Genomic DNA, 15,762 nt, shown 5'->3' with positions numbered 1-15,762 from the left:
CAAAATATTTTATTTTGTTTTTAGCTCAATCTTGAGGCTCCATTCCAAAAACGTTTTTTTTTATTTTTTCGACATTGGCCTTATTTTTTTAGATATTGACCATATAAGGCATCGAATTGAACTTTTTAAAATTCACAAATGCCTATTGGGCTATTCCAGATAAAACATGCACCCCCCCCTATAGAGGGCAAAAATTTTTTTTCCTAAAATGTCTGGAATTCCAAAGCATACTTGAGGAAGAAACCTGGATTTCGGCCCTGTTTAGTGCATGTAAAATCTGGAAATCCATGGAGGGGTATAGAGGGTTTTTTAAATTGTCAAAAAAAAGTTGGAATTTTCAATTGACTTACCCAAAAAAATCTGGAATTCCATCGCCCTCTATAAAGGGTTTCTAAAAATATCCAAATAAAAAGTTGGAATTTTTCAATTGACTAGCAAAAAAGTCTGGAATTCCATGGAGGGGTATAGAGGGTTTTAAAAATAATTAAAAAAAGTTGGAATTTTCAATTGACTTACCAAAAAAATCTGAATTCCATACGCCTCTATAGAGGGTATCTAAAATTACACAAATAAGTTGGAATTTTTCAATTGACTACCAAAAAGTCTGGAATTCCATGTTAGGGTTTTTAGAGTTATTTAGGCTTGTATAGGTGTTTATTGTTCTAAAGGTTTCATTATATTGGCTTTATCTGCATTTATTCAAAGTCATCTATGATGTTTTACATGTATAATATAGGCCCAGGCATGTGTTTAGCAGTAACGTACGCAGGTTTTCAAAGTCGGGGACAGGGGTCTCGATTCTCTGACTGTTTTAAAATTTAATAACTAATTCCCCAGTTTCCCCGATTGGGTGCATTATTTCCCGAACTTTTTGACAAAAGTGGGGAGGGGGGGGGCACATCCCCCTGTCCCCTTTGCGCACGCCACTGGTGTTGGAATCCTAGGTAACCACTAAAATTAAGCTTCTCTTTTGTGAAGGGTTGCTGTTCTCCTTACGGGTTTTCAATAACAATGTGTGGTATGTAGGCCTACTAGTTTCTATATTAGGCCTAAAAAATGTTTGATTGGCGTAACCAGCCCTCGAATTAACCCACGGCACCCATGGCATTTTGCCGTGGGTGCCCATCCCCACTGCCGTAATGCCCTCACAATATGTCCTTTACCCAAAGCAGTCACTTGCCGTGCCCTCTAATGAAAATGCCGTCGGTGCCCCAGCCCTGACCCTTCATTATAAAATCATCTATCAGACTGTTTGTGTGTGTTTTCTTCACTTTTGAGAAATTGCCTTGGTGCCCTTCTCAAATTTTAAACAGTTGCCATGATGCCCTCTTGAAATATTACAAACTACCGTGCTGCCTTGCCTTTTGAGTGAAAATCCAAGGCAATTATCAACTTGCCCTAAAAAAGTTGCCGTGCCCCTTCAGATCCTTAATTCGAGGGCTGGGCGTAACATAATTTTAACATTTTTGTTAAACTGGGTCTTTAGGTCCATGAACTGAACCACACAAAGGGACGCCTACTCTGTCGGCAGCACACATTTCGAACTATAAAAAGATTGTATTGTGAAACTCAGTTTCTTGCTTCAGCTCTTTCTAAAAATTCATTAGGGCAAAATTCTTTCTTTATGTCCTTAATTATTCTTTATTTAATCCTGTTCTTTCTTTCTTGAGGCCTAGATCTTTTTCCCTACTTTACAACTCGAATATTGTTGTATTGTCAATGGTAATACCGTAGAACGTTCGCCTAGTAATGGCGCTATGGGCCCACTTGATATAACTGGTATTTTAGACACGAACTTAAAGTGCCCTCCCACAAAAATCCCACCAGCAAATAAGGGCACATACCCTGAATTCTTGTTGTGATTTTTAGAGGAGGTAGCTCTCTCTTTGTATATGAAATTTACCCCAAGGCAAAGGAGCCCATGTGCGCCATTAGGCAAACGTTTACGGTACATAAAGAATTCAAACTTTCTTACTTTGGTTTGAGCTGAGACTAAAATACCTAAAGCCTCAAATGTTGTTTTTATATTAAATATATACCTGTATTTGAATGAAATAGATTTATAATAGGCTACATGATAAATACATGAAGCGACAGCAAGTAGAACGAGTGCGATCTTGTCGCGCCGAGGGTGCTTGCTAATTGCTGCAGTACCATGTACTATGCAGGTGCTCCTTTGTTAAAAGGGAATTCCCTGATTGAGGAGTGGACGATCAAAGCGAAGTAAGAGCTCATATCTAAATTCGTTGGGGACTGTTACTTTTTAAAGTTTCAACGTCCGTATACATACGACATGTTATGTATGAATAAAATACGACATGAATAAAGTAATCGTCTTCCAAATCTAGGTATATCAATTTAACACCCAGATTGGGAAGATAGAGGAAATGGTCCTTTTATTGTTATCAAAAATAAATAACTTGACTCACAAATGCTAGTATTTGAACATAATGCAACTTCTTTTCTAAAATTTGCAAGTTTCTTGAGTTTTCTTGAGTAAACACGACCAAGCTGAGTTGTCCACACTTGCGTTTTACTTGACTTTGTTTATGTAAATATATTCAAGGTTTTTATAATTGACACCTGTCTATTTCTTTCCTTGCCCTGTTGTATAGCTATTATTATAAGATGAGCTCAAAGTGTATATTTCTACATTTTGAGCTCAAAATATTTAATAGGGATATCATATGTCTATATTATTTCTATGATGCGCATGCGTTGTGTGTGCTGTGTGGGAGTGTGGGCTGTGGGAGTGAGTGTGATGCTGTTTAAAAAAATGTATAGGCCTCTAAAAACAAAATCTTTGCACAAGCTAGAATGAAGAGTGAAGACCCAAGTCAAGCTGGGGATCACCATTGCAGGGGATGAACCTATAGACCCACACCACTCTTCGTCATACATAAATTCTCCCAGCCACATTTCCCTAACATAATATATAAAAAAGGAAATTTAGTTCGGCAGAGGTGGGGCTCGAACCCACGCTGCACCGCTATCATGTATACAGTATCGACATATTACCAGCGCCTTTACCGCTCAGCCAACTGACTTGTTGGGGCCATCTTGAAAATTTGAACATATAATCACAACTTCAATTACTTCAACATACCATGTGACAAGCAAAGACAGAAAACGTACTGGTTATTTTGGAATTTTATCTGCTTAAAAACATTAATGTGTAGAGCTACCATTATTAATATTGTTGAATTCTCAGGCGCATACAGACAATACGAGGGGCCTATGATACATACACAATTGATTTTGTGCACGCACATGCTCTGCAAGGTAGGGAGCCTAGTCAGCCTACCATTTTTCTTGTAAGACTGTCTGGATTTTTGCAATTTATAGTAAAAGTCCACGTAGGTCCCCAAAGTCCTTTCAGATATTAAAAGATAAAATTCCCATAAAGACGAAACATTAATCTTTAGTGGGGACCTACGTAAATTTTACATAAAATTTCCGCCATCAATTCAGTGTTAATTTTTATTATTCAGAAAATATTTTGGCGTATATAAAATTGAAATAAAATTCTCTGCTTCCTAAACCACATAAATTGAAGCATGATTGGGTATCACAAATCGTTATATATGATGTAGGCTACAGTTAATATTCAAATATTCTTTTACACATATGATGCTTCAGTTTTTACACAAACAAGAATTTGTCTTTAAAAAAAACAAGTTCACGGATCAGGTGTATAGTACATGTACTTTGAGCTACTTTGGTCTAACATTTAATATTCATATTTAACCTACTCTGCACTTATTCGACAATAAATAAGTGATATGAGGCTTAATAATGATACATGTGTCTTGACTCTGAAAAACAAAGGATCTCATTTTGCATTCAGGGTTTTTATTGTGTCGCAAAGTAGCAAAACTTTCTTTATATATGGCCCAATTCGTGCCTGGAAAAGGCTATCCCCTCTTATAACCTATCCACCAAAAAAACGTTGACAACGTAAAGAAAGCAGCAAGTTAAAAAAGCCCCCACCTCGGCTCACTTTTTGAAACTTGGTCCCATTTGTAAAAGATACTGATTTAAACTTTGTCATAATTATCAACTTAAAACATTTCCAGTTGTGTTATGTATCTTTAATGTGCCGATGCGATATTAAGTTGTTAGAATTCTTGAACGATCAGAAAAGTTATTATGTTGTTCTTGGCAAATATATCCTATATATGTTTTGTTTTATAATAATTATTAAGTTCATGACAATGATTGAATTAAACGAATAACAAGTAGGCATGTTAATGGCAATGATGCTATTGTTTAAACGTTAAAAACACCGATTTGCTGTTGATATTCAAAATGGGACCAAGTTTCAAAAAGTGAGCCGAGGTGGGGGCTTTTTAACTTGCTGCTTTCTTTTACGTTGTCAACGCTTTTTTGGTGGATTTTCTTCTTTTATGAATGTAGCCAAGCAGCTCTAAGCTTGGAAAGTCATCGGGTTACTGAAGTACTCCATAAAACGAATAAAACGAAAAACAGATGTTTGAAGTTATGTTATCCTTGATTTATGACAGTAAATAATTTAATAAAACTTTATCAGCCGTTTATTTTTAAACTTGCTGGACACAGCTACCGCGTGACTGTAATGTTAAAAGGGATACATATACATTTTAATATACTTCAATTATTCAAGGCAACTACGAAAATGTAAATATGAACAACACATACCCAATGTTGACGATGCCAGTGAACTAGCAAGATAATTATGTTTTAATGATTGTGGTTTTTGTTTCTTTTCGGGGCAATCTAGTTGGATATCCAAATTTCGCGGTTGATAGTTCTTTGTAGCCCTGCGGGGCAATATAGTTGGATTTCCCTATTAAGCGGCGGTTGTTGGCGGTCTTTCGCGGTTTGCAGTTTTAATTTGCCTCATTCTTCATGCCCTAGCCTCTATCGGATGTTAATTTATAGTTTAAGCTTGTTGGATAACTATACTTCGCGGTGTGTGGTTCTTTGTAGCCCTGCGGGGCAATCTAGTTGGATACCCAAATTTCGCGGTTGATAGTTATTTAGATTCATAGATCTAGTTGGATTTCCCTATTAAGCGGTGGTTGTTGGCGGTCTTTCGCTGTTTGTGGTTTTGATTTCCTCATTCTTCATGCCCTACCCTCTATCGGGGTTAATTTATAGTTTAAGCTCGTTGGATAACTATACTTACAGCTGTGTGTGGTTTTTTGGCCCTCAAGCGGGCAATCTAGCTGGATGTCTCTATTGAGCGGCGGTTGTTGGTGGTCTTTCGCAGTTTGTGGTTTTAATTTCTCTCATTTTTCAGGCCCTGCTCTCTATCGGGGTTCCGTGTGTCTGTGGTGGGGTCAGTCCTCCTTTCAATAGGCATTTGGGTATTTTTGCCGCTTTGCTAATTTGTCTGTGCGTATGACTTTAATGGTCTTCCATATTTGGTTGTCTCTTTTGGATACGTTTTTGTCCCTGCTGACCTTCCATACTAGTGGAACAATAATTTTTCACACCTATAGAGTGTATGCAATAAACCAGCCGGAACAGTATAACAATTGAAATGACAGTCATGTTGGAATACAGTTCTACGACAGCTGAAGATGACAGAGGGACAGGTCTCTAGATTGATTCAACAACCATTCATACATATCACATATTGTCCTATTAATCATGCGAATCACCCCGTGGTAGGACAGAACTAAAAATGAGAAAAATATTGGTAACCTGATCTAGTTTCTTGTGTTATTCAGATTTAAATAAATAAATAAATAAAAAAGATTTCTTTTATTATTTGTTCTGCTAGCTGCTGCACTATACATAGGTTCTTTTTAAATAGGCCCTTAACGCGGCTGTGTACTCTAGCCATTGTTTCTTTCTCAAAATTGAGTTTTTATGATACGTTTGTACCTTGTTATGTTTTTTATAAATTTTAGGAATGAAAATCCAGATTTGTAAACTCCAACTGCAATATTTTAAGGATTTTATTTCACTATTCCACTCGTGTTTGAAATTGAAAAGGAAAGAAAATCTTTATGGTACCAGCAAGGTACACGCGCGGCAACAACTCATCGCGTTATGTGTCGCGCGCAATTTGTTAACGCACAAATACGCTGACGATCACGCCGACGCTTATCTGCATGCGCTGCGCATCTTATGGAAACACCACGGAAGCACTGATTTCACAAAAACCTAGACGTCATATGGCTCCGTTTTAGCTGATAAAATGTTGGTTTTTTCAAGTTCTTTCCCCCGATTTAAATGTCAAGTTATGAATGGATTTCGCTCAAACTTCTCAAGGGGCTGTAGATTAACAAGATGTTCACGTAATATAAGTTACAAAAAGCGAAAACTGTCGCATTCTCCTGTGAGATTCGATGAAAGTGCAAAATGTGACCACTTTAAACTTCAACGGCCATTATTTCAATGTTCATTTTCTCGGTAAAATGACGATTTAGGTACACGATAATTCAATAAATACAACATCTATAGGTAAGCAAATATGATCATCGTAAAAGGCATGATCGACTCAAGAAACTGTTTTCTCATTTTTTTATATTTTGGTCTATTTCCGATTTTGGGCATCATTTTGTGCAAATAGGCGTTTTTGAATTTTAATAAGTTCATTTTGATGCCTATATGGTCAATATCTCAAAAAATAAGGCCAATATCAAAAAAATAAAAAAAACGTTTTTGGAATGGAGCCTCAAGATTGAGCTAAAACAAAATAAAATATTTTGGAAAGAGTGTTTTTTGTTATGATGTACCTAACAAATATTGCCAAAAACTCACTTTTTTGTGATTTTCTTCAAAATTGTTGTTTTTACCCCAAATCTGTATTTATATTAAGATTTATTGATGTCTTGCCTTCATAAATATGTATACTTTTATATGTTTTGCGCGAATAATTACAAAGTTATTGCACTTTTACTACATGCATGTCTGAGAGTACACAGCCACCTTAATATAATAAATAATATCCCTGAGAATCAAACATCTTGCTTTGATTTAAAAAAAAAAATATCATAATAGCACTGGATGATTAAAATTGTGTTATCCTTGATTAATGACAATAAAATTATTTAGAGGTTAATAACTGCGCATCGGTTATTTGGAGGGCATTGTGAAAAATCTAAACATTTTGCCTTTGGAACCGAGGAATATCCCGAGGGGCGCAGCCCTGAGGGATATTCCGAGGTCCAAAGCAAAATGTTTAGATTTTTCACAATGCCCGATATATAACCGATGCAAAGTTATTAACCTCATTCATACCCGTCACTTTGATCTTTTAACTTTACAAAATAACACAAAATTTTCCTCAAAGTTTGTAAAATAAACAATTTTTACATCTTCCCTTTCCCAAAATCGATCAGGCTAAAACAAAACGACCAATAACAAAAGTTATTAATGAGGTTATGAATGTTTATTCATAACCTCATTAATAAACGCGATGCGTGCGATCCAATCATATTTTATTATTTGTGAAAACGCGAACGCAAATCGAGGTCATTAATATCTCACAATTGACCGCAAAATGCGTAATTGTTCCAATGTCGCACACAATTGACTTCTGCGTATGCGCCCGTACAGCGTCCAACGAGCTATGCTGCGCTGGCTGCCGTATTTGGATTGCGCGCTACCATATTTGCACAGATTCTGATACGCACTTTTGTTATTGGTCGTTTTGTTTGAAAGGGAAGATGTAAGAATTGTTTATTTTTACAAACTTTTGAGGAAAATTTTGTGTTATTTTGTAAAGTTAAAAGATCAAAAAGAACGTCGGCTGCTATTATATGGCTGCGCCCCTCGGGATGAGCCCCACAATGCCCTCCAAATAACCGATGCGCAGTTATTAACCTCTAAATAAAATATTGAAAATTATTATTTAATAAAATATTGAAAAATTAAGTTGGTCATCTGATTTCGAACTCGAGTCCCCGGAATAGGAGTCCAATACTTTAACCATTAGTCCATGGTCTCGGCTGTGAAATAGCGTGTCGATGTACAATATTTATTATATGAATTGATTTGTCGTCCGAAAAGAACAAAAGAATTGTGAAAAACTTGATTTTTTGGCGAATGGGGTTCGGAATTTGTATGTACGGTATGTCAGAAATTGCTAGGGTATAATTGGAAGTGAATCTGAAAAAGTAGTGTGAAGGTGATAACCAGGTAGACCTGTAGCAGTGTCTAAAAATTCTGGATCAGTATGATTTGCCACTAATTTTCGCTATGAAATACCGCGTGAAATGGAAGCAAAAATATTTGTTTATTACGAACAATGATTGACTGTAGGATTGGTGGCCCTTTTTGAATTAATGAGTTGTCAAGATATTACACCTGGGACTGTAAATAACATTTAGCATGGTTTTAGATGCATTTTGTACCCAGCTAAAAAATAACATCGAACAATAGAAGTCAAGTGTTTTAATGTTAGGTGTAAATATAGTCTCGCGGGAGCATCTGTTATTAGTCTTCTTTATCAGTCTTTTTTTTTAAAACTTGCTGGTCACGGCTACCGCGTGACTCTAATCAACAAGTCTGATTTCTATAATGAGGTGTCACCGGGTTTCATGAGATAATAATACCAAATCTAAACACCATGAAATTCAACACATCACGCGTCACGACCAAGCTCACATTGGTCGCCCATTCCTTTTTTAAAGGAATTTTTATTAAGCCACCTACAGGAAACAAATTTGGCTATAAACTACGAAGAAAATTGTACATGTATGCAAGATGCCTTATCACTAAAGTAAACAAATTACACAGCCATTTGCTCTTGCTAGCTTTTGTCAGGGTCAGGGATATTTGTCTCATAGTCCTGCTATTATGAACACCAATATTATACAGGTTTATAGGCCTACACATGGGTTATTACAAGAGTCAATAAACATTTAACCAATTATCTATAGATAATGGGCTTAGTTTTATGCAATGTAGTTATATTGAACTTTTTCTGAAGTCGCCTGCTGCATAGTTTTCTATACAGATGATATGTTTACTTTGTGATTAGGCCTGATCATGACCTGCTAGTTTGATTAACCAATCGGGTATGTGTATTGGCAGCATGAGACGGCTATAAGCCAATTGCAAACATATTTATAAAAAAAGGCTAAAAAATTCCTACACTGAGTAGACACTTTGCCGGGTTTAAGGGCTAAATAGTAATATGAGATGTGGGGGCAAGTGGCATCATTTCACTGCCGTGAAAAAATATTTCATTGAAAACCCTCCCACTCAGCTATTTTAAAAGGTAATCAGGCTTCCTCAGCATGTGCAATAAATTAGCATTACATTTTTCTTACTCATCTGGAAACTCATCTGGAATGGATAACAATTGAAATGGCAGACATGTTGGTTTTAAGTTCTAAGTGACAGAGGGCTATTTCTCTAGTTCGATTCCACAACCATTCACACTTATCACCTGTGTTATGGTATTATTTTGCTAATTGCCCCGTGGTACTTTATGGAGGGGAGACTTTTATTTAAATATAAAGGACGAGTGGCCAGAATTCGGTAGGGTCTATACTAACTATATAGCTCTACAAATTCAGAGTCTTGCAATTATGATTTTAGAGCCAAAGGGGTAACTATATATTATAAAATTATAAAAGGTTAGAAAGTCAGTATTAAAAGCAAGTCAGTAAGATACACCTCTACACTTCAGACTGCACTCCATAGTAGGCCCACAGCTAAAAACTACACTGACAGAAAAAAAAATTAAAAAAGAGGAGAACTTTTTTATTTTTATTTTTTCTACAATGCAAAATTGATCATTAAGAGGAGGAAGCAAATTATGTTGCCAATACCGTATGTTAACTTTAATTTTCCACTTTTATGCAAGAAATAAAAGAAGAAGATAAAATTCCTTTTTAAAGGGAAAGCCAGCTTCAATGCAGAAGAGGTCTTGTAATTAGTTTGGGTGGAAGGCATTTTTAGGATCAATCTTTTTTATGATCCATCATGTTTCATGACAGTCCACCAAACCAGGTAGTGTTCGCATTGCATTTTCATCGTCAACCGTGTAATTGAACAAACATTAACTCCTATAACTTCCTGTCAATTCTTCAATTAATTAAGTATCTCCATATCAAATCAACCAGGGGTCCCCAGGTGACCCTCTCAGATTTTGATGAAATTCCATCAGAATAATCTTTTGTGGCCATAATGAACCCATACAAAAAATTGGCCTCACAGGCCATGTCGTTTTTGAGAAATGGCCCTTTGAAGTTTGGCCCAGAACCCCCTTTTTGGCACTCACGAGTGTCATTGGTGATTTTTACCAACTTCGGTAGCTTATAACTTCTTGTTCTGAACAGATATAAAGCTGCAATGTTGCATTCTAGCTAACCTTATGTCATATTTTTAGAATCTGGCTCTTAATTTCAGATATCTGCTTTCCGTTTAAAGTTATGAGCACTCAAAGTTGGTCATTTATTCAACCATAAGTGTTATTTTGTCATTTGGGGGTCCCTGGTGCCAAAAATATGTGGTCATATGACTCAAATGTCATAGATACATTGTCTATAGGTACCTATCTAAGCCCACAAGCAAGTTTGAGCAAATCAAACCATTAATGGAGGAATAGGCGGTATCCGTTGGGTTCGGGTGAAAATTTGCTGGAGACCCCCCTCTTTCTGACCAATGGTTGACCATGTTGACAGTTGAAACATGAATTGAAATTTACAGCCCTGAAACATACTTATGAGACCTACCTAGAAACAAAAATTCAGCTTTGGTACTCAACTCCATCATAGTTATATGGCTCTTGAAAATAGGGAGAAAAACCTGTTATTTCTTGTCTAAGGGTGTTGAATTCGGCAACCATGGCAACAAAATATGCAAAATTTTACTAAGTATATATGCATATTTTTGGGTCGTAGATTCCGGACCACTCTAGATGTGTTTATTAGCCTCTAAAACACACCCAGAACAAATTTCATATGACACTTGTGAAAAAAACTTGGTCAAATTTTGCTGATTTTGTTGTCATGGTTGCTGAATTCAACACCCTTAGACAAGAAATAGTAGGTTTTCCACCCTATTTTCAAGCTGCCATCTAACTATGATGGAGTTGAGTACCAAAGCTGAATTTTTGTTTCTAGGTAGGTCTCATGAGTATGTTGCAGGGCTGTAAATTTCAATTCATGTTTCAACTGTCAACATGGTCAACCACTGGTCAGAAAGAGGGGGGGTCTCCAGCAAATTTTCACCCGAACCCAACTTCGGATACCGCCCATTCCTCCATTAATGGTTTGATTTGCTCAAACTTGCTTGTGGGCTTAGATATGTACCTATAGACAATGTATCTATGACATTTGAGGCATATGACCACATATTTTTGGCACCAGGGGACCCCCAAAATGACAACATCTCACTTGCGGTTGAATAAATGATTTTGTTGTCATGGTTGCTGAATTCAACACCCTTAGACAAGAAATAGTAGGTTTTCCACCCTATTTTCAAGCTGCCATCTAACTATGATGGAGTTGAGTACCAAAGCTGAATTTTTGTTTCTAGGTAGGTCTCATGAGTATGTTGCAGGGCTGTAAATTTCAATTCATGTTTCAACTGTCAACATGGTCAACCACTGGTCAGAAAGAGGGGGGGTCTCCAGCAAATTGTCACCCGAACCCAACTTCGGATACCGCCCATTCCTCCATTAATGGTTTGATTTGCTCAAACTTGCTTGTGGGCTTAGATATGTACCTATAGACAATGTATCTATGACATTTGAGGCATATGACCACATATTTTTGGCACCAGGGGACCCCCAAAATGACAACATCTCACTTGCGGTTGAATAAATGACCAACTTTGGGTGCTCATAACTTAAAAAGGAAAGCAGATATCTGAAATTTAGAGCCAGATTCTGAAACTATGACATAAGGTTAGCTAGAATCCAAGATTGCAGCTTTATATCTGTTCAGAACAAGAAGTTATGAGCCACCAAAGTTGGTAAAAATCACCAATGACACTGGCGAGTGCCAAAAAGGGGGGGGGGTCCGGGCCAAACTTCAAAGGGCCATTTCTCAAAAACGACATGGCCTATGAAGCCAAATTTTTATATGGGTTCATTGTGGCCACAAGAGAATATTCTGATGGAATTTCATCAAAATCTGAGAGGGTCACCTGGGAACTTTTCAGAAAATTGGTTGATTTGACATGGACTGACGTACTCCAAATTGTTCTGTCTTTTTGTCTTTTCTGCCTTGCTCATTATTAATATAAAGAAATACACTGCAGTATTTAGTTAATTGGCTAAAAACTGTCATCCTACTTGCCTTATACATGCACATTAATTTTATATTAATTTATATATTAATTCGCAATTTATGCATATCACATTATAAAATGTATAAAGACTGATATTGTTCAATAGGCCTACATGTATATAAATTATACCCATATCAAAAATAGGCCCTGAAATTACATCGAATTTTTCCCGTTGAAAAGACAAAACTGATGTTTAAGATATCAATTATTTAATAAATTACATTTTGAGTCATTTTTATCCATAAAACGATACGGTACAGGATATAGGATATTTTTACTTTGACTTTTACGTCCATAAAGGTTTTAATCATGTTATCAATACACACATCTCATGCTGTGCTGATCTCCAGGAGGTCTGAAAATGTAAATCTAAGAATGCCTGATAACAAGGATACTATCATGTTCTTTCGTTGACATGCTGTGGAAACTATTATAGGCCTGGCATATAACTTTTAATGTCATATTTCCTTCAAACCATAACTTTTGAAATTCTCACTGCTTTTCATTCGTTGAAACGGAAAACATACTTTCCTTTTCTTACAAATCGAATAACATGTCTTACATATATTTTCACCATAAAAATTTCCGCTAAGTAATTTAAACCAATGCTAGTACCCCGCCCGTAATCTCTTTATCAAACAAATTAGATAGCCAGCTCTTAGCTGGCGAAAATCAGAATCCCTCAAAAGGACAGGGACAATAAAATGTTTGTTTGTTGTTGTTGTTTTGGCCAAATAATAATTTTATTGTTTTGATTACGTTCGATAAATTTGGTTTTACCATATACCACTTATCTTTCCTATTTTGGAGATTGATGATAAAAGACATAATGTACGATTTTGGTAACATTTTAATTTTGTTCTTCTTTTTTGTCAAAAATTACTATGATTACATAATATTACTACTACATGTACTAGTAACACTTTATCTGTCAAGGGGGTCTTCTGATCATTTTAACCTGAGACTAGTAAACCAACAGTCTCAAGTTTACTAGTCTCAGTTTTAACTAAGCCGAAAATAATGAGGTAAAAAGTAAAAACCGACTTAGCCGCTTAACTGTGGAGCTTTGGGGATCCCAGTTTTATTATAAAAACTCTAAATTTTACTTTGGAGGTTTAGTCCTTTACATGGTATTTCAGATAGCATTGGGCAACTACAATCATGTAAGAAGTACAAATTTGTGCAAAATATGCAGCAAATGATAGCTTTACTGTAATACCAGAAGATGGGAGAAATATCTCTTCTGCTGATCAAGCAGACCCCCCCCCCCCATCCAAAACATAGCCTGGAGTGACTGTGAAGACTGCATGTATTATAAACACAAGTGTGTATAACTTTGTTTGCCAAGTCATGGAACCTTTAATGTGTTTGAAGAGCATAATTATCTTTATCCATGGTTAAACAAACAACCATGAACAAGATCTTGTTCTGTTACACATACATGTACTGCTCTGTGGTTAAAGTTTTGCAAATTACCAGATTTGATTTTGTTTACTTACGTTTTTTAATCTCCATGTGTTATTCAACCTTTTTATGTTCAACCAGCATGCAGGAGAATTTTAGATGTGCTAAGAACATTGTAGGTTTTACAAAAGCAAAACTTAATGAGTTAATTAAATAAAGCCTAGTAGAAACGAGATGCAGGGTATCTTAATATTTTAATGGCATTATCAATCAAAGTTTTTTTTCTCCATCCCCTACACAAAACCCAATGGCATATAAATATTAAAATTCCTCATCAAATTTATAATATGCTAATTAATCACATCCCGTGAATAAAAGGGATGATATTTGATATTACTATATTTTGCATAACATCAGAGAAGATGCATTTCGATTGAACATCTGCATTTTGTTCCATTCAAAGAACAGTAGTTTTAGCTAGTATGATATTGGATTCATATAGGCCTATCCCTCAGAAGCCTATCCATAGAGACAAATTCATCTGACATTTGGTTTGTAATGGAACATTTTCCAAATGCAAAACATGCAAAAAAAAACCAATGTCCGGATTTTTTAGACGGGGAGCATCATTTGATATAAACCAAAGAGTCCCTCTTTCAAATTTTATATTTATGTGTAATCTCGCTATATCATAATTTACTGATACTTTGGTCAAAATTTACATTAAAATGATCAGAAAAAAACTATTATTGTCAAAATTTCTGTTTTTGGTGTCATGTTATTTATTGTATTTTTGGCGACAAAAAAGAAAAACCCACCCTATTCTACGGGCGGACCTTTCAACTTCAAGTATAGGGTCGTGTGTTTTTTGTACTGTTTTTCTACAGAGAGGCTATCTTGAAATTACGCTAAAATATCACCAAAATCTGAAGAATTTTTACAAACATATTTTCTATGATTTAAGCAAAATAAATGGGTTTTTTAATTCTCAAAAACACAAATTCCAGATCGGTTGGGCCCGTAGAGAAGGGTTTTTTCGTGGCCTTTGATACTATTATTTTTTTTAATTTGCAACATTTTATAAAACTTAACTAAATATTAACAAAAACTGACGCTAAACTTAATTTGTATCCATCATTGAAAATCAATCAATTCCGAAAATTAAACTTGTTATTAAAACCCCAAGCCACGATGGATTGATTTGTTTTTAATACCCAAATCTGCTAAAAATATTCTAAAAGCACACAGTAAATTTGAAAACAGATAACACTTTGTACTGCATGGATGGAAGTGTGTGTGCACTATGCACTATCTATGTGTGCAATGTACCATGAACAAACAATTACGTAATAATTGCTCCTACTATAATTACTGTTTAAGTGGTAATTTTCGCGTACAGTTATTTTTGCGATTTGGAGTTCAGTACAGAATCATTTTTGCAATTGTTATTTTCGCGATGCTTAGTCTTGCCCTATACTTGTAATACATTATTATATATACTAGTATTCGTGAGGTGTTAATTTCATGGATGGAACTCCATTCATGAAATCCGCTAAAAATAAAACCCTCGCCAAGTGCGCTTTTTCTGTGAACTTGTTTTAGTGGGTAACCTGGTTGACAATCTCATCCTCCACTCAGTTACCTCATCAAAATGCTGATTTTGGTATCAGATGAAAGCTCATATTTTTCTCATAAACATATTGACCCCGGGATATTGACATTTGGCGTTCCAAATCGTTATATTTCCGTAGAAATCATCAAAAAACTGTCAAAATTAATTAGTTTAATTTGATTAATTTGAGACTAATTAGGCAGTTTTTTGATGATATCTTCAGAAATACACTGAGTTGGAACTTCTAATCTCAATATGTTTATGAGAAAAATAGGGCCTTTCACTTGAAATCAATATATTACATGATCATGATGATTATCATTAATAAAAACACTACCAATATCATGCTGTATAAATGTCCGTAATTCCATTAGGAATTAGGCATATTGACAAAAAAAACATTTACATGTTCTTTTTGCATGAGTGCTTGAAAGGGATGACATTTCATATTATACATAAGTTTTAAAGAATTTGATTTTCCAAATATATCAGGTCACCTTCCTTTA

General features: G+C 35.6%; 1 protein-coding gene across 2 annotated transcripts in view; it reads left to right on the top strand.

The window, feature by feature from the left end:
• LOC140168491 (uncharacterized) overlaps window positions 1-15,762 on the top strand; it is a 63,238-nt gene that overhangs the window by 37,603 nt on the left and 9,873 nt on the right. The window lies entirely within an intron of this gene.

Source organism: Amphiura filiformis, chromosome 13 (assembly GCF_039555335.1).
Source record: "Amphiura filiformis chromosome 13, Afil_fr2py, whole genome shotgun sequence".
In the NCBI taxonomy this organism is placed as follows: Eukaryota; Metazoa; Echinodermata; class Ophiuroidea; order Amphilepidida; family Amphiuridae; genus Amphiura; species Amphiura filiformis.
The sequence above is the reverse complement of the archived record's forward strand: the minus strand, read 5'-3'. Positions and strand labels throughout refer to the sequence as shown.